The sequence below is a fragment of the Rhipicephalus sanguineus genome, unplaced genomic scaffold (genome assembly GCF_013339695.2).
Source record: "Rhipicephalus sanguineus isolate Rsan-2018 unplaced genomic scaffold, BIME_Rsan_1.4 Seq206, whole genome shotgun sequence".
Lineage (NCBI taxonomy): Eukaryota > Metazoa > Arthropoda > Arachnida > Ixodida > Ixodidae > Rhipicephalus > Rhipicephalus sanguineus.
In genome coordinates, this window is record NW_023614765.1 from 564,691 (window position 1) to 584,899 (window position 20,209).

Here is a 20,209-nt window from a genome sequence, read left to right on the forward strand (position 1 = left end):
GACGAAGCCGTGATCCGACCCCACGACCTAACCGCAACGCAAGACGACGAACTAGCGCCCTCGATGTGCTTATCGACGGCCACAGCGTCAGCTCTCGTCGACACGGAGCCAACTATTCCGTCGTCAGTGGGCCATTCGCCATCAAGCTGAAGAAAGCAAAGACCGCTTGGAGTGGACCCGAAATGCGGACAGCTGCAGGCCACCTGATAACGCCGATGGTGTGTGCACGGCGAGAGTCACCATCAATAACCGGACTTATCCTGCGAGCTTTGTAATCCTAAAAAACTGCTCAAGGGATGTGATACTCGGAATGGACTTCCTAAGTGACCACGGCGCCGTTATCGACCTGAGGTTTGAGTCGATCACACTAAGCTCAGACAAAGCGCCCGCCCCACGCGACGCCAGGGAACCATCCACTGAATGCGATAGAAGCGCAGGCGACGGAATTTGCGTCGCAAGAGGTATCGCCGAGCTGCATGGCGGTAAAGCAAAGGTACTGCTGACAAACTTCAGCCACGAATATAAATACCTCAACATGGGCACGACGGTTGCCTACATCGACGAATGTGTAGCCGCCAGCGATGCTTTCGCCCTCTCGATGCTGCCAAACCTGCTTCGACGAATAGAGGTCCCGAACCGGATTTCGATGTCAACCCGAGCCTTCCGAAGGTAAAGCAAGACCAGCTCAAATCCTGCCTGCATTAAAAGGACTGTTTCTCGTCGTCATCGCGGCTCCGACAAACGCCCCTTGCTAAGCACCGCATTATAGCAGAAGAAAATTCTCGACCACTCCTATAAGCCCCTACAGAGTTTGGACGCGAGAACGCGAGGCCATGAAGAAACAAGTCGACAAAATGCTACGCGACGACATCATCCAGCCTTCAAAGAGTCCGTGGGCATCACCCGTGGTGTCACTGAAGCAGACGGACGGAACACTGCGCTTCTGCGTTGATTATCGGCGCCTGAAAAAACCACGAAGAAGGACGTGCACCCCCTCCCACGGATAGACGACACGCTGGATCGACTTCAGAACGCGACGTACTTTTCGTCGATGGACCTCAAGGCCGGCTATTGGCAGATCGGAGTAGACGAAAGAGACCGAGAAAAGACCGCTTTTATAACACCCGACGACCTCTTTGAGTTCAAGGTCATGGCTTTTGGTCTTTGCTCGGCACCTGCGACGTTCCAGCGAGTCATGGACACCGTACTGGCCGGATTGAAGTGACAGACGTGCCTGTGTATTTGGACGACGCCGTCGTGTTTTTGCCGACCTTCGACGAGCATCTCCGGCGGCTTGAGGCAGTACTTCAAGCAATCAAAACCTCTGGACTGACCCTGAAGCCAGAAAAGTGCGATTCGCATACGACCAGCTCCTGTTTCTGGGTCATGTGATCAGCAAGTCTGGAGTGCGCCCAGACCCGCGGAAAACAGGTGCAATCGCCGACTTCGCGCCACCCACAGACAAGAAGGCCGTGCGCCGATTTCTCGGCTTTTGCGCCTATTACAGACGCTTCGTCAAGAACTATTCACGGATGACCGAACGACTGACGCTTCTCACGAAGACTAACGTGGAATTCAGGTGGGAAACGGCGCAAATGCAAGCATTGCAAGAACTTAAACGACGCCTGCAGATGCTACCCATACTTGCGCATTTCGACGATTGCGCCGATACGGAAATACACACCGAAGCAAGCAGCGTAGGACTCGCTGCCGTCCTTGTGCAAAAGACTGGCGGGCTTGAAAGGGTTATCAGCTATGCTAGCCGGTCACTATCCAAGGTCGAAGCCAACTATTCCAAAACAGTAAGGGAATGCCTTGCCATCATCTGGGCTACGTCAAAGTTTCGCCCTACCTCTATGGCAGGCCCTTCAAAGTTGTCAGTGACATCACGCCTTATGTTGGCCAGCTAACTTGATGGACCCTTCAGGTCGTCTCACACGATGGAGTCTGAGGCTTCAAGAATTCGACATTACCGTCGTGTACAAGTCCGGAAGAAAACACTCTGACGCCGACCTGTCCCGAGCCCCCGTCGACGCACCGCCGTGAGAGGACGACGACGACTGCTTACACTAAACTATTAGTGCCGACGAATTCGCCGAAAGGCAACGAGACGACGCGGAACTGGGGGGCCTTATGAAGTACCTTGAGTGCAAGACCGCCGTTGTTCCGAAGGCCGTTGTTCCGCCGTTTTTCTTACGGAACGGCGTTCTCATGAATAACTTTTCGCCACTTCGAACCGACTATCTTCTTGTCGTGCCCTCATCATTGCGACCATAGGTCCTCCACGCCCTGCACGACGACCCGACGGCTGGACACCTCCGTGTTTCCCGCACGCTCGCGAGGATACAGGAAAAATATTATTGGCCACGCCTTCCTGCCGACGTCGCCCACTACGTTAAGACTTGCCGAGATTGCCAGCGACGGAAGACACCACCGACTAGGCCCGCGGGACTTCTGCAGCCAATCGAACCACCTCACCGGCCGTCCCAGCAAATCGGGATGGATCTACGGGGGCCGTTCCCGACGTCGACTTCCGGCAACAAGTGGATCGTCGTAGCAACTGACTACCTCGCCCGCTACGCCGAGACAAAGGCTGCCCAAAGGAAGTCCCGCCGAGGTAGCCAAGTTCTTCGTGGAGAACATCGTCTTGCGTCATGGGACCCCAGAGGTCCTCATCACAAGAGAGGTACCGCCTTGACTGCAGACCTAACTAAGGCGATCGCAAAATAGAGCGAGACGAGCCACCGCCGCACCACCGCCTACCACCCGCAGAGCAATGGCCTCACCGAGCGTCTAAATAAGACCATCGCCGACAAGACGTGGGACGCCGTCCTTCCGTACGTGACCTTCGCTTACAACGCGGCCGTCCAAGAAACAACGCAGATGACGTTGTACAAGTTGGTCTACGGAAGGAGCCCGGCGACGACGCTCGACGCCTTGCTACCGAACGTCACCGACGAAGAAAACCTCGACGCCGCCGCTTACTTCCAAGGTGCCGAGGAAGCTCGACAGCTCGCCCGCCTGCGCATCAAGACCCAGCAGCACCGACAGCCGTCGCTACAATCTTCGACGACGCTTCGTGGAATACCAGCCCGGCGACCATGTCTGGGTCTGGACGCCGACGTGGGCTTAGCGAAAAAACTCCTTCGGCGATAATTCGGACCATACAAGGTTCTTGGAGGTCTCGGCTCTCTTGACTACGAGGTCATCCCGGACGGCATTACGAACTCCCAGCGACGCCGCGCACGACCTGAAGTCGTCCATGTCGTGCGCCTTAAGCCGTTTTTTGCTCGTTAGCGAACCTGGGGACTCTACTTTTACGTTTGTTATTGTAATTTATTTAAGTATGCACTTGTTTTTTTTTCTCTTGTTCTTTCACAAGCATCGGGACGATGCTTTTTCAGAGGGGGGCAATGCCACGCCCACTTCTTGTTTTATTTTGATGTTTTTTTGGGTTGACCAGCAAGGACGGTTATCAACGCTCGAGGCTGTCCGCGAAGCATTGTTCGAGATGCTTCTCGATTGTAGTAGATCGTTTTTTAAGATTTCGCGCCGCACGCGAATGTTCCAGCTTTATCGAGAGATAACGCCCCCAGCAGCGATATCGCTGGAAATTTCGATAGCACCTGCATGAAAGCCGACGCACTTGACCGCTTGTCAGTTGATCGACGGTCGACGCTCTGTTCGCCGCTATCAGTGTATTGCTGTAGTTTGACTTTCAGTTTCTCGGCCACAAGTTCGACCAAATCAAGAGTTTCATCTCAGACGTGCTGACTGCTGCCTTCTTCGACGTCACGACCACGTGACAATATGTCCTGTGCGTCTCTGTTGCTTCTTAGTCATGTTCGATTTCGGGCTATCCAATTTTGAAGTTGGGAAAGCGAATACGGGTGCTCCAGTGAGAGATGCGGTTTTCGTGCTGACTACATTGTGTGCCGTGTGAGCACACCATGTAGTCGAGCCGTCTAGCGATGTTTATCGAGATAGCGCGTGCCAGTGCTCGCAACGGTGGCCTTATGTTCAAAGTTCGCTGTTGCCGGTAATGTTTATATAATTGCTATTAGCTTAATATATTCTAAATTAGGGATGAACAAACACCTCACATACATGTAGACTTGGCTGGTTAAATCGCAATACAACTCAGATGGGTTTAACAATAGTGGGGAAAATTAATCGAATTGCTCTCAAATAGAAGCTTGGGCACTTAAAGAAATACTTAAAGTAATTTATATTCACCGCTCGCCCACTTCCTCCACGTGGAGGTCTTGTCTGCTCACATCTTCTCTTGCCGACCCAACCACTCTACTATATCATAACACACTTTCTCACCGACTGAACCACTCCTGCATTTCCCCTGTCTTGGCGCGCTTATATTCAGTTTCACCCAAATTCGGAAAACATTTATGACTCGTCCATGCATAGCACAGCGAAGGCCTTGGAAAGAGCGGGTTCCTTCTTACACGTTCGTCACCCCGACGGTAGTGGCCTCGCTCTCATTGGCAATTTGTGTGGAGATCTAAATTTTCTACCTTTTGCACTAGCGTTTGATGCGAACCATGATTGTGGGCGGCAGGGTGACTTCTCCGGAGGGGGTGACGGTAGTTACGGCAACGGTAGTGGCCTCGCTCTATTTGGCAATGTGTCTGGAGATCTCAATTTTTTACCTTTTGCACCAGCGTTTGATGCAAACCATGATTGTGGGCGGCAGGGTGACTTCTCTGGAGGGGGTGAAGGAATGTGGTTTGAAGTGGCCGTTGTTGGCATCGTGTACTCGCTGGCTTGGTGGATGCTGTGATTTGACTAAGGGGGATTCTGCTTAGATTTGATGCGCTGCTTTCGAATGTGGATTAAGCGCTTGTCTCTGTCAGCTATGCTGGCATGCATTACTGAATCACCTTGTTTTGTGGCTAATTAAACCATCCCATTTTTCACTTTTAAGGATGCAGGCACCCGTGGTGAACTGCCGCTTGAGTGTTGACCCTGATATAAGGAAGTAGGCAGCTGTGTTGTTTTTGGTGATATATGTTCACTGTTGACACATTAGTACTCATCATTATCAGTTCTACTACTTTTAACATATCGGCTGAATACATATACACTGCTGCTGTTGCTGCTTGCTCTGTGCTTGCAGTTAACTGTGTTGTGTGAATGTTGTCTACTGTACTTGCTCGCATAATGAATACACCTTTTTTTATTACGAAGCACTTTAGGGGCCCGGGCTGTCGTACGCTTTGTATGCTGTAGTCTTTGTATTTGCTTGGCGTGACGCTCGCAAAACCCCATATAACATTGTCATTTGTGATTCTTGGCGCATTGAGGGTGCGCTAACGCAAAGGAGAAGTTTTCATCCTCTTGTTCTTTCAGCGCCTTGGTGATGATATCAAGTGCGAAGCACTTTAGCGGTCCGTGCTGTCGTACGCTGTCGTCGCTTGGCGTAACGCAGGGAAAACCGCGAAAGCACTGGAACAAAGGAAGCAAGCGAGAAATAGAAAGATCGAGAAAAAAAGGGGAAAGAAGGACTAAAAATATAAATAAAAATACAGAGAGAAAAAGAGAAAAGAACAAGAAAATCGAAAAAGAAAGAGAAGAGAAAGGTAGAGAAAACCGAAGAGAAACAAGTATGGCTGCCCAGCTCGGCACTTCCTTCGGGCTTGGCATCACTTGTGCGAAGCTGCTCTAGTAATATTTTTCATACTTGACTCTGAGTTAGAGGTGTGATTCTTACAGCTCGTGAAGTTTTGGGACGAATGGTTCGGAAGGGAGGCAAATTGGTCAGCGCGCGTCATGACCTTGAGCGCTTTCTTTCCTTTTTTTCTCTCCGAACGCGGGCCTTACTTTCACTGTTATTGCGAGCGCACGCTCGGGCACGTGGCAGCCTCCCGCGGCGAGCGTCGACTTTGTGCCTATTGTTGCAAAATAGTGAGAACGGAGCAACTTGGAGCGTGTCAGACTTTATCGAACAAGATAAAACCGAGGTGGCATCGAGGGCACGCGCACGTGGCCAGTGCAGCAGTTCGCCTTTAGTATTGCCATTAAACGGACGTCTCTCCTTCACTTCTGGGGAACCAGTCATTTCGTATCATTTGGTGCTGCGAAACCCGGGACTGTCCCTCGAGAGACGCCTTCACGTCACTGCCATGGCGAACTCGGAACAGCTGCGCAGGAAGCGTGGTGCACTCAGGGCTGGCGTCACACGAGCTCTTACACAGTTAACGCACCTGCTACAGCAAACGGATCCCGACCTTTCGGAAGTTAGCGTGCAACTCGACTACCTCAAGGACAGGGAATCAGCATTATCGACGGTGGACGACGCAATTCTTGCATTTACAGATGAAGAGAACCTCCGCCGCAAAGTTGAAACGGCACAGGAATATAGCGACAAGGTCAGCTACGCTATAGCGCGCGCCAAGCACTGACTGCAAGAACGTGATCAGGCTAATAGGACCATGCTCAAGTTTCTGGATCCGGATAGAGCAACTTAGAGCTTCCTAATTGCGTCGAATCTCCGGACCAGGTGAGGAAGCAGCGTCAGTGATCGGTTGTGCTGCATAGAATACCTACATTCGACAGCAACCTGTGTGAATGGCAGCTCTTTTGGGATCATTACGATGCCATGATCCACCAAAATAACGAAAAACCTCACATCGAAAAGTTCAAGTATTTACTCACGTACCTGACCGGCAGCGTGAAGCGGTCCATTGAAGGCATCCGGTTAGCCGAACAGAACTACGACTTCGTAAATAAAAAGCTTACGGATCGGTTCGGACGCGAGATCTTCGAAATAATGTACACGTGGATCATCTTTTGGCGTTGATTCCCGCGAAGAGCTCGTCAGATGTCGCCAAACTTCGTACACTCCACGACAATGTGCAGTTCCGAGTGAGCGCATTAGAAGGCATCGGATTATCACCGGATCAGTACATCGTGGTGTTGAATCGCGTCATGATGCGCTGTTTGCCAGGCGCCTGGCTATTATGTATCGACAAGATAAAAGAAGATAACCACGCAACAAGTGGTACTGAGACTCCCGAAGACCGAATGCGTCGAGCGAAGGACCTTCTAGCCTTCCATCGCATCCAAGTAGAAGTGCGGAAGGAAGGTCGCTTACAGCTTCGTCGCCGTCCATATGAAAGTGAAGATATGAGCACGGCGACACAGAGCACCGGCGGCGCTGAACACATTCCATCGGCAGCAGCTCTTACAAGATCAACCGTGGTGGTCAACCAAGGGTGCCCATAGACATAAGCGTGCGCAAGGTTCCCGTTCAGGGGGGGGGGAGAAGGTTCGTCGCAGCGCCCCCCTCCCTATTATGTCAATGTATGCGGCTGCCTTTGCGCCCCTCTTCTCGCCCCCCAACAATGTATAGGGCTGACTTCGCCCCCCCCCTTCTCGCCCCCTTGCCCCCCCCTGCGCACGCCTATGCCCATAGACGAAGGAAACACAGCGCCGACAAAAATTAAAATGAACAAGGCTCCCGTGTGGGAGCCGAAACGTCTTTTTAAGAATATATTTTACCTTGGTCGGCGCTGTGTTTCCTTCGTCTATGTCTTTCCCCGGCCAGGCGGGTTTCCGCCAAACTCTCGACTTCAAGTGTGCCCACTTTGCAACAGCAGCGGGCATAGCACAATTTCCTGCAATGCCACTCTGTCAGCGGACAAGCAAGTGACTACGGGACGTTAACTGCTGTTTTCGCTGTGGTACACGCAACCACATCGCACGGCTCTCCAAAAAGTCCTACAGTCTTATCTGTGGTACCTGCCGTTGCCGCCACCTGACTATTCTGTGGAAGCTATCGAGACCAGTCGAGGGTCTATCGCCTACTGCTGAATCCGTTGCATTGAGAAGACCCTCTTCGCCAAGCCTTTGAACCGTGGCACCGCCCAAAGCACTCACATCGGATCCACGGCTGTATTGTTGCAGACAGGCCGCATATGGGCAGAGTGCGGTAACCGACGACTTTTCGTTCGAGTGCTTTTAGGCAGCGGTAGCTAGCGTAGCTACATTCGCGCAGACGCGGCCAGAAAACTTCAGTGTTGCGTCGTTGGAAGGGAAGAGCATTCCCTCATCACTTTTTGAAGCTCCAAATCTCAGAGGCGACTATGCGCCGAGCGTGTCTCTGTGCGACTGCGCAGCCAATTTGACGATGATGCAGTGTAAATGGAAGCAATACCAATCCCAGAGATATGCTCCGTAATGAGTCCACCGCTGGAGAACAATATATTTCAGGCGCTCATCGCCAAGGAAAAAAGTTGGCTGATGCATGTCAAGCGGATACTTGGAAAGAAGGCGACATAACCGTGCTCATAGGAACTGACGCCTATTGGAGAATGACAACCGGAAAAAAAAACTGATCGCATCAACGAGAGGCTAACAGCGATCGACACATCCTTTGGAGTGATGGTGCAAGGCCCTATCCAGTCCAACATCCACTTCCCATTAAGTGCACTGTTCGTCTCGAGCAGTAATTCTTCTGCAGCGGACCTCGACGTACCGTTGACCTCGACGAACCTTAGAGGGCAACCACCATCCGTTTGAATTGGAGCTAGGCATTTGCAAGTGAAACAAGAATCATCCAGTTGACAACGCCGTCAACAGCGGCAGGAAGATGGTAGATGGTGAGACGCCAGGCGAGCATGTCGACGCTTTCTTGTCGGAATGGGTGGTGGCAGAATGGGGGTGACGCCGCACTTGCGCAACTTTTCTCGGATCAGCTACTTTTTGTGCGAGCACCACGACGAGGATCGCGTCTTCGATATTTCACACGCCGAGTGCAGCGTCATCAAGCACGTCAAGGACGCCCTGCACGCCATAAGAGTCGGTCGCACGGACGGAAAGGGGTGCGACAGCCGCTAATCAATGACCGCAGTGAACAGGCACTGCCGGAAGCAAAGCGAGCGGTGCACAGAAATTCGCGTGCTGTCTGCCGATTGCGAAAGCCCGCTCAAGAGCGTTTCGACCTCCCAGCACAGATGGAACGCAAGGAGCGTAACAGTTCTTTCGATGGCACCGTCAACGCGATGGAGGATAACTTGGCGCAAATCAATGATCTGGACTACCTGCGTCTCCGAGTTTCTGTCAATCAGCGGAGAGGGCACATCAGTGGTTTCGCTGAGGAGTCACTTGAGGCTTATCAGCTTATCGTTTCAACGCTCGGACTGGAAGAGACGTGCATGGAACCTTTGCAACAATCATTCGTGAAAACCACGGAAAGTATCAGCGAACGAAAGCGAATGCCCTTAGAGGAAGTTGGGATCTCTGAAAATATGTTCGACTCAGTGAGCCAACCGTTCCATATCTTACCTAAGCTGACAGAACCGGGGAACTGCCAAGTACTTCCCAACATGAACTGCGAGATAGGCATGGACACGAACATCGTACACGTTTACAGGAACAATGAGAATGTGGTTGCTGAGAACGCCATGAACTCCTCATACATCAGCCTGCCGCAGTTAATCAACGACCTCAACAACATAGGTCTCATGATCACCGACAGACCGCTTAAATCATCCGCTACCGCCGGCTCAGTTGGAGGAGCATTAGTCTACAAAGACGTCTCGAGAGCAAGCTCGACGAGGTCCAGCCATTGATCCCGTCCCATTTTCTACTAGCAAGTCGACACATCACGCTGCTCCAACGTTCCACCTCGGGGCTCACGAATGCACTTCCATTGCAACACAAGGCGCGCCATCGCCAGCGCCTATGAACTGAACTGCGGAAATGACGCCAGTGAGCCTAACTATTTCTGTTGCGGCCACGATATCACCACTCAAGCTGCAACCTCGATGGGTGCGTTTCATCGTGGCCTCCTGGGAGGATGTTGCAAAATAGTACAGAACGGATCAATTGGAGCGTGCCAGACTCTATCGACGAAAAGAAAACCGAAGAGGCATCGGGGCACGCACACGTGGCTGGTGCAGTCGCCTTGAGTATTGTAAACGGACGTCTCTCTTGCCGTCTGGGGAACCAGTCATTTCGTATCACCTATGGCGCGGTCATTTGGGTATATGGCATCATTTTTCGAGGAAAGAGGAAGCAATTTCTAGCAAAAGCTACATCGAGCCTCGACTACGAGGGGCAGCATATTCTGACCATGCTCAAAAAGTGAAGGGCCGCTTGTAAGATTCAAGAAAAGCACATTGTGTACTTCGGTAAAATTGGAAAGAAAAAGCAAAAGAAGCAACGGAATTGAGAATGTGCAATTCCGCTTTATTTGCCATCACGTACGCTTTATATAAACGGTTTATCTGAAAATGTAAGGTGCCCGAGAGAATAACTTAGCATGAGCGATGAGACAGGAAATTGAAATTGGGAAAGAACAACGAACTTAAGAGGTACCTTTCTTTTCTGCTGCCGAGTGCCAACACCTTGGTACTCAATAAAGGCTGAAAGTTTCACTTTCGATTCCGCTCTTTCGCTGAACATTCGGAACAGGAATCAGTCCAAGTGATGCTCACACAAAGGAGCCAGCAGACAGGAAATACATTTCTGTTGTCTTTACGGCATATGGAGAGATAGGATCCTGTGCACTTGCTTCCAGGCATGCAAATTCTTCACACGGCCGAGTGTTTGCACAGTGGGGCCGTCGAAACAGGCTCCTGGCAAAACGTGTTTGAAACTTACATCCCATCACAGCTGGTATGGAGTTTCACGAAGGCGGAATAGGTGACAAGCTGTACAAAAGTAGGGGGCATGGGTTGTACCTTAACAAGTCGCACTCAAATGTCACTTGTAGTTTCGGCCGCAGAAATGATTAACCTGCATCTGCTTGGCTGCCTGCGTGGTGCTGCGAACTGTGTAGCTTTCGAGCGCCAAATCACTATAGGGCAGAATTCTTTGTAGCAATTATAAGCTACATAATGTATGCACTGCTTGATAATAAAACAGTGGCAGAGTTGGGGACCAAAGAAGGAGGTGGTCATGTTGGACGCTAATGTAACGCGATATGTATTAGCTGAAGGGCTATTGACACTCTGTGGCGATTGCAAGGCGTTACCAATAACCACTTGTACGAAAAAAAATGTTTGCCACGAGAGAAATTTATTTCTTGTCAGTTGCAACAAAGCTGAAGCTTTAGGTAATTTAACATTCAGAAGAAAACTAGTAAACTGAAAATTATAGTTTATACCACTTTCCTGCATATTTCACAATTGCTTTCAATAAGCTGCTGAAGTGGCACAAAATTGACTCAAGGCCATTGCCACCATGATGGCCAATCAGATTTGCTTTACATTGATGTGATGGAAAAAATGGATTTCTGATCTTCCTCGATCTAATAGTATAGATTATATAATGTATGGTCATATGCTTGATGTTACGACTGTCATTTTGTCCCTCGTGTAGTTGGGTAGTCATGTTCTCTTGAAGCTTATTGTTTACCTTCATGTCCTTGCCCTATATTTTAGTAGTCAGTGGAATGTGTCTCTACACACGTCCATTACTTAGATTGTTCTATGTAAGTCCTGCACTACCTAGAGCTGCACACATATTTTCTCTGAGCTCCTATATTCATCTGTTTGAAATCAAATTTGTGAGACCTCTTGGAAGGATAATTTCATTATTGATGATGATGCTACAAGGCAGTTACGCAAATGAATTGTAGCTATATTTGCAACACTGTCAGAATGAGTGCAACATAGTTAACTCACACAAAAAACACAAACGATCGCAAAGACATTCTTGCAATGCTGGACCTCCTGAGTGGCGCGATATTCATGAAGAAGGAGTGCGCTTGGCTGTTGTTGAGGCCCTAGGACTCCTTATTTTGTCGGAGGCCACAAGCAATAGTGGAGTATCCCTGAGCTTCAGAGCAAGAGCCCCACATTAGCGCCTTCTCCATGTTTTGTGCCCCAGGAGGCCAAACAGGGACGACCGATGAGGGCCTTGACATTAAGACAGTTGAAGGCTGTGGCTAGTGATTATTTTTGCTTTAAGAGGTACTGATACAAAAATTTTCGTCCCACTTGTTATTGGTGCGGAACGCTGCCGGATGCGAATTGTTCATTAGGCAGAAGCTCACATTAGCAGAAGCTTACTGCACATAATTCACAGGCTCCCTTATGCATTCACTTAAGTCGAATCGAAGGCGTTTGCCATCTTCCGTTTCCTCTCAGCCACCCATTGAAATCCCTTTGCACCTAACCTGCATTTGCACTAGCGGTATATCGGAGGCAGCTGACAGTTTTGCATTGGCTCAGTGACTGCGCATCCAAGCTGACGATGCTGCAGTGGAATTGGAAGCATAACGATTCCAGAGATATGCTTAGTATAGACGCCCCGCCCTACTGGAGGCCCATACACGGAAAACTGAGCAATGCAGCTCCCGGAGGGACTTTACATTCGACCCCCGACCTGAAAACCCTCTGCTGACCCTCACTACGCACCATATTCTGCTTGCTGTGGAAGTGGATAGCCCTGCTACGTCCCTCATTGATACCGGCGCACATATTTCTATTATGAGCTCTGATCTCCGTGCACATTCTAAATAAGGTCCTTACGCCGCCTGAGTCCTTATTTCGCAGACTATCATATATTTGTTTATTACGCATTTAGTGCGTCTTTGGTTACAACAAGAGTTCTTTCGTACCCTATCAGTGACCATAGGCCTAGGGTACTAGGCCTAATAGTCCTAGTGTACCCACTGATGTTGCTCCTGGTTTTCAGTGTGTCTCACAAAAAGCTCTGCATGCCTTTTATTCGGATATCAACAATGTACGTTGGGACCATGTTTATCATTCGACTGATGCAAACGCTGCCTATGATGCTTTTCTGAGTTGTTTCACGGCAGTACAAAAAGCACTTCATTCACAAGCATTCGGAAAGGAGGACAGGTTGTCGAAAGCCATGGATGACGCGAGCTTTTGCGGAAAATCGACAAGAAAGAGTTTACTTAGGAAATTTATGCGTGTGTAATGAAACAGACCTGGTTACATTTAAACGGTTTAGAAATACCCTGGATAAAGAAGTTCAAAAGACGAGAGACATGTATTAGTTTAATCTGTTTTCTTTCTCCTTTAAACAAACCAATGTATTATGGAAGAAACTGAACTCACTTATTCAGCGGAACAAGGGAAAGAGTTGGTGACGGAAATTTCACATGTTGGGGAAATTATTAGTGGCGATCGCATGGTAAATGTCTTTAACGACTATTTTGTCTACCGGGACTTTGACACCTGACCACGTGCACCTTACACAAGTCTAGATCTTGATAATGTAAGGACACTCTTTTTAGAAGCAGAGGTAGAACATGAGTTCGTGCAGTTTTCCTGGGCCTTAAAACAGTCGCAGTTGTGATGCGCATGGCCTGCAAGTAAGAACTGTCAAATACGTAATAGAGAAAATTCCTTCATGCTGACATTTATATTTACCTTATGTATTTCAACGGTCGTTTTCTCATCCAAAATGCAAGTTGCTCGTGTAGTGGCGTTATATAAGAAAGGACATAAAACAGACGTTTCTAATATAGGCCAGTATCAATATTGCCGATATTTTCTAAAGGTATCGAAAAATATTTATAATCGACTATCCCTTTTGTAACAAGTACGTCATAACGAAATGTCAGTATGGATTTTTAAAACACCGCTCAACAGAACTTGCTCTTCTCGACCAGAAGGAGTACATACTAGAGAAATTTGACAAAAAACAATTTGTCCTCGGTATTTTCGTCGATTTCACGCAAGCCTTTGACTACCTAAATCATGAAATTTTGTTTCGTAAACTCGATCACTATGGCATTCGTGGGCTTCCCCTAACGCTATCTATTATTATCCATTAGGGCACTTGGTGTGCATTTCTCAAAATCACTGCAGTGGGATGAGCACGTAAATGCAGTATTACAAATGTTAGGTGCGATAACTGGTATGTGAGTCGAATAAGCTATCTAATCTCAAACCAGCGAAATTGTTGATTTATAATGCCCTTTTCGCGTCGTATTTAAACTACTCATTTAGTTTGGGGGACTACTACTGAATCGAACCTCATGCAGCTATTACTTATGCAAAAAATTTTTGACAATATTGCAAATGTACCAACTGTGCATCCTTCTGAAGAGCTATTTAGAAGATTCAAAATAATAAAACACTAGACATATACGTGTACAGATGCTCCTTGAATATAGAATACATTGCGAGCACCAGGATTCTCTTTTCATGGGATTAGTAAAGTTGCGTTCGAAAGAACCATCATATAATATACTAACAACCGGGACATGGAATGTTCCGCATTGTCGAACTGGTTACGGTCGGCAAATGGCTCGTAATAAGCATCCGCGTTTATTAAATGATTGCAAGAATAAACAAATTCATATTCGCGATGTAAAATTCTCTGAATTGTATGATTTTTTCTTAACTTAACGCCCTTCGTCTAAAATTGTTTGACTTTATATAAATAAGCACTTAAACTGTCACTAATGCAATAGTATAGTAGTGATCAAGTGTTGTGTTGTTCCGTCACGCAGATATAAACAGGATGTATAAAAATGCAGGACGTTCTGTAAAGGGTAACAAACAATGGATGTATTTTTGGTGGTTCGTTTCCATTCATTTTTGCTGAACATGATTCAATACAATTTTTGTGTTAACAGTGTCAAGAACATGCTTGTAACTGAGCTGTTGTCTTTGTACGGGGGCGAAGGACTCCCTCAAGCCATTCAAATGGCTTTTCCCTTCGCCTCCGATCACATGTATTGTGATGAATCAATAAAATCAAATCAATCAATCAATTTGTACATATCGCTAGTGGAGGAACTCCGGCTGTACTCGGAATGTGCACGGCACCTGTGAGGTCTCCGACCGCCAGACGTCCGTTCTGTTTCATGTTCTGAGCTCATTGCCCTCATGAGCGAGAACAGAACACATCGGACTCGTTCCTTGTCTGAGCACTCTCCTGTCATTGACTGCTCGGCCGTGGTGTGCAAAATTTACTTGCCTGCGTCTGGCCGACGTTCGGAGGTGGTTAAGACCAAACTTTCGTGTGCTGGGCTGTTCGTCGCCAGCAGAAGCCCTAACGTGCGTCGCTATTGAACCCTATTCTAAAGCACCGGAGGGGATTACGTTATCACTCCATCTCCCAGTGTTTCTACTGGCCCCAACGTCTCCTGTCCGTACACAGTTGTAACTGTTACAGCGAACAAGACGTGGCCTTCCTCTTCTGACTTCGGATTCAGAGCCCTCAAGTTCTACCACAAGGCAGTGCTGTCGCTACGACTCCGTTCAGCGTCGCAGAGTGCCGGATTCCCCCGGTGTCTCCTGAACTGCCCCTGTCCTCTCTCGAACCCGCCTAGTAGTCGAAGCAGTCACCCCTCCTACACTGCACAACAACATAACCAAGATGATTGCCGTAGACATTTTGCCCTCTCAGTAAAGACCGCAGTGATCTCCTTAGGACCTACTCTGACATATTTGACTTCGATAGTAGGGCCCTCAGGTCAAATCTTGAAAGTCAGTACCCATAGATTTCGGTGGTGCAGCTCCAGTTCACAGGCGTCCTTACCGAGTTTCACCATCTAAACGCCAGTTAATCAACAGAGAGTCTACAAGATGCTCACAAAGAAATACTGAGCCTTTTTCAGTCCATTGGTCTTCCTCCCCTGTGTCTTAGTTAAAAAAAACGACAACACCTGGCGTTCATGCGTGGATTATCATCATTTAACAACACACCAAAAATGATGTCTACCCCCTTCCTGGTATCGATGCCCGGACTGCCTTCATGGTGCTACCTATTTTCTTCGAGAGACCTACGCTCGGGTACTGCAAACGCCGTGGGACTGCCTCGCTCGACGCGCGAAAGACCGCCTTTGTAACGCCTGACAGTCTCTACCAATTCAGTCATGCCGTTCAGCTTGGGCAAGCGGCGGCCACGGTCGAGCGGATTATGGATACGCTTTTTGTGCAGCTTTACATGGTCTATCCGCCTCTGTGACCTGGACGACGTCAATGTATTTACCCAACCTTTGAGTTACACCTCCGACCGACTTTCGTCCATTCTTTTCAGTGTTTCGTCCGGCTGGCTACAACCCCCATTAAATCGAAATGCCCCTTTGGCTATCGCAAGATGCTATTCTAGGGCATGTCGTTGACTCACCTGCATCCGACCCGAACCGACAAAGTTCGCGCTGTCCTCGATTTTCCCGTACCAAGTTGGTACGGGAAAATCGAGGACAGCGCCAAAGGCGTTTCAAAGTTTTGTGGGCCTAGCTCCATATTTTCCGGACGATTCTGTCCTAAACTTCGCAGATATTGCCTGCCCCCTACACTGATCTTCTCAAGAAAGATGTGCCATTTTTGGTGGTGGTCCTGACCAAGCCAGTGCTTTTTTAAATCGCCTCATTACGCTGCTCCCCACATCGCCGATCATCGCCCCCTTCGACGCGTCCGCTCCAACCGAGGTCCGCACCGACGTTAGTGGTTACGGCAATGACGCTTTCTTAGCCCACGTCAATCCGGTCATCACAGAGTTTCTTTGCGTATTGCACCGGCTCCTTTCCCCTGCCGAATCAATTACTCTATTACTGAGCGCGAGTTCCTGTGCTGTATGGGCAGTTGGTCAATTCCGCCCCTATTTATATGTCGACCTTTACATTCACCGTTACCACAGACCACCACGTTCTGCTGCTTTCGCTCTCAAAGATTAACACAAGGCGCCTACTCGTTGGGCACTGTGCCTCTAGGACATTCACGTACACAGAGGTCTACAAGTCCAGTCGCAATCAAGAAAAACACAAGACGCCGACTGCCTTCTCGATACCCAGTCGACCATCCGACACTCGTAACGGATGACACGTCCATCAGTATTTCCTCGCTCTCCGCTTTCGGCAACATTGGTGACGAGCCACAGCGTGATGCGTCCCTACGCGATCTAATCGCCCGCCTGATACTGACTCGACGGACATTTAGGTTCGCAGTGTTCGTCATCATAGACGGCATCTTATACTGCCGGAACATGCGCCCAGTGGGACAGGAACTACGAGTTGTTGTACCCACTGATCCCGGTCGACCGTACTACAGCAACTACATTATGTACCAAGGCTGCCACCTTGGTGTTGCTAGAACGTACGACCGTTTTCCGACGACGCTTTTTCTGGCCCGGCCCTCTACCGCTCCATACATCGTATGGTCGCTTCTTGCGATTCGTGACACGCCGAAAAAGGCCAGCTGTGCACTCCGCCGGGCTCCTTCAACCTATCGACATACCCGCTGAGCTATTTTTTGTGTCGGCCTCGGCCATCTGGGACCTTTCCTTTTTTCTAATAACGGCACAGATCGGTCGCCGTCGCTACGGATTATCGAACCCGTTTTGCCATTACGAGACCTCTCCCGAGCACTGCGCTACAATGTCGCCGACTTTTTGATACAAGACGTCTAATCTTTCATCACGGCGCTCCTCGTCAACCTTATCACGGACCGATGTCGATACCTTTTATCCAAGTAATCGAGGACCTACTTGCTCTTGTGCAACCCACCACAAGCTTACGCGACAGCTTATCATCCCCAACGAACGGACTCACAGAACGTTTGAATCGCACGATCATTGACATGCTCGAAATGTATGCCTCGACTGATCATCGCGACGGACATTGCGCTACCTTTTGTCACTCTTTCTTACAACAGCTCGCGCCACGACACTGCTGGATATTCCTTCCTTTTTCCTTTTGTATTGAGGAGAACCGACCTTGCCGTTCGACACGCTCGTACCCACCCCTGCACATCTTCCACCGATATGCTCGCCGCGCTATCATTACAGCCGAAGAGGCCCGTCAGATTGCCCATCAACAGATTTCGGCCTAGCAACTCCGTCCGCAAAACATACATACGACAGTTGCCACCAAAACGTTTTCGCTTCAATCCGGGTAACCTATTCTCCTGTGTGTCCCCGTCTCGGCATGTTGGCGTGGCCGAAATACTATGGCGGCCTCTATGTCTTCAAACGTCGTCCACGTCGCTCGCCTGAAGCCGTACCTTTTGCCACCACCTGCAACAAGCGCCTAGTCGGCACTTTCGCCGCCGGAGGTCGATGCAACAGCAACGGTACCGCCATCATGACACATGATCAACTCTGTAGCGAGTACTTTTGTTATGACTATGAGCACTAGAAGCCTCTGCGTTAAGTCATCCAGGATATCTGCGAGAGGAGCTTCGGAAGCTCGGTTTCGTTCCACCAACAGAACCACGCCGGCATTCTCTTTGTGGCTGATGTTGTCCGCGATGAGTCCGCCAGGCTATGTCTTCGCGGGATATTGTGATCTGCCACGGCATCTTACATACGTTGATGCTACCCGACGCCCAGTCATCGTACCTTGGACGCCGCCGGCTCCAACCCTAGACCGCCACCCACCCACAGCCGATCTCACCGCCGGCGACTCTCCCAACCTCGCCGATCTCGCCGACACGAAGAATGCTGTATGGTCGACATCCAAACACTGCAACGTGGTTCAATGAAGAATCGAAACTGAACTACCACCATCGCAAAAAAAAAACGATTTGTGGCGTACCGCTGACCGACGAGCGGTGTGCTTTCTATTGCAGCACGTCTATCGAGTTTTGCCTTTATCGCGACGCTTTATACTCGAGATTCCTCTCCACCATAATTACGCTACGCATGACAGTCGACGCACGTACAACGACGCTCCTCTGGACATACCGCCACAAAATCCAAAGACGCCCCGATCACTGCGCGTTTACCGTCCACCGAATCGTCGGAGCTTTGGCCGACGTCATTAGAGGCAGGTCCTCTAGCCCGCGACGAGGATACTAGACGCAGCAAACACCGCGGGTGGGTTGCCAATCATCGAAAATTCGAACAGCCCCATACAGACGAACAACTCGAAGTCACCGGAGCCGAAGACGATTAGCACACCGATGAATACGACGACTGCAACTGCCGATGTAACCGACGTTCGTCGCGCTGTGCTCGTCCGTTCACATTGACGACCATCAAGTGACGGCTCTTATTGACACTGGCTCCCACTTTTCAAAACAAGCCTACAGCTAGCCGACAGACCTAAGGAGGTAAAGATGCCATCGTGCGGAACATATAAAAATGGGCGGAGGTCAGTTGATGACACCTGTTTTAAAATGCACGTCCCGATTCTCAATCGCTGGTTCCACCTTCGTCGCCACCCTCGTCAATCTTCATGAGTGCTGTAAAAAGCTGTTATTGGTAATGAATTTCTTGCGCGAATACGGGGCTGTGATTAACTGCGCGACAGGAGCGTAACGTTTACTACAAATTTGGGCACTGCTAATAATGGGAAAACCAGCGACCTCAATCACGTATCGCCGGCTACGACGTCATACTGCTGCCGCGGCGTTGCTCTCTCGTACCCGTGCACTGCGACAGCTTGAAGTGCGGCACTGAGTTCACTGAACGCATCAATGAACGAGCATTCACTAGCGGAGTTTCTTTTGCCAAGGCTGTCATCATGTGATCGATGGACGCGCTGAACTCCTGTTGAAGAATTTCAGCAAAGAACGCCAACACATTGTTAGAGGCACTGTCATTGCCTAGTTCGACGAACTCGCGCAAATTTAAGATTGCCATCTAGTGGAGAGGTGCAGCATCTCCTATCACTACACCGACGTGTTGGCGTTAGTCCGACGTTGTCGACGGTCGAGCGAGACAGCTCCTTGTGCTGATCAACAAGTTCCACGGCTGCTTTTCATCCACTTCAAAAGTTGGTCACAAAGCACCGCATCATCACAGATCCTGGCGTCAGACCCATCAGGCAAAGCCCTTCTCCTGCTGCCCCGAAGGAGCGTGAGGCATTAAAAAAACAACTGAAAATGTTGCTGGAAGATCGCATTATTCGGCCATCTAACAGTCCTTGGGCAACGCCTGTAGTACTCGTCAAAAGACGGCCCGCATGCGTTTCTGCGTCGACTATCGAAATCTCAGCCAGATCACAAAGAATGATGTTTATCCGCTGCCGCATGTTGATGATTCCCTAGATAGGCTGCGAAATCCACGCTACTTTTCGTCAATGGACTTGAAAAGCGGCTACTGGAAAATTGAAGTGGATGAGACGAACCGTGAAAAGACCGCCTTTCACACGCCCGGCGGACTTTATGAATTTCAGGTCCTTCCTTTCGGTTTGTGCTCGGCGCCAGCACGTTTCAGAGTCTAATGACACTGTAGTATGAAGACTCAAGTCGCAAACCTGCCTGGTGTAGCTCGATGACGTGATTGTCTTTTCTGCTACGTTCGAGGAACATTTTAG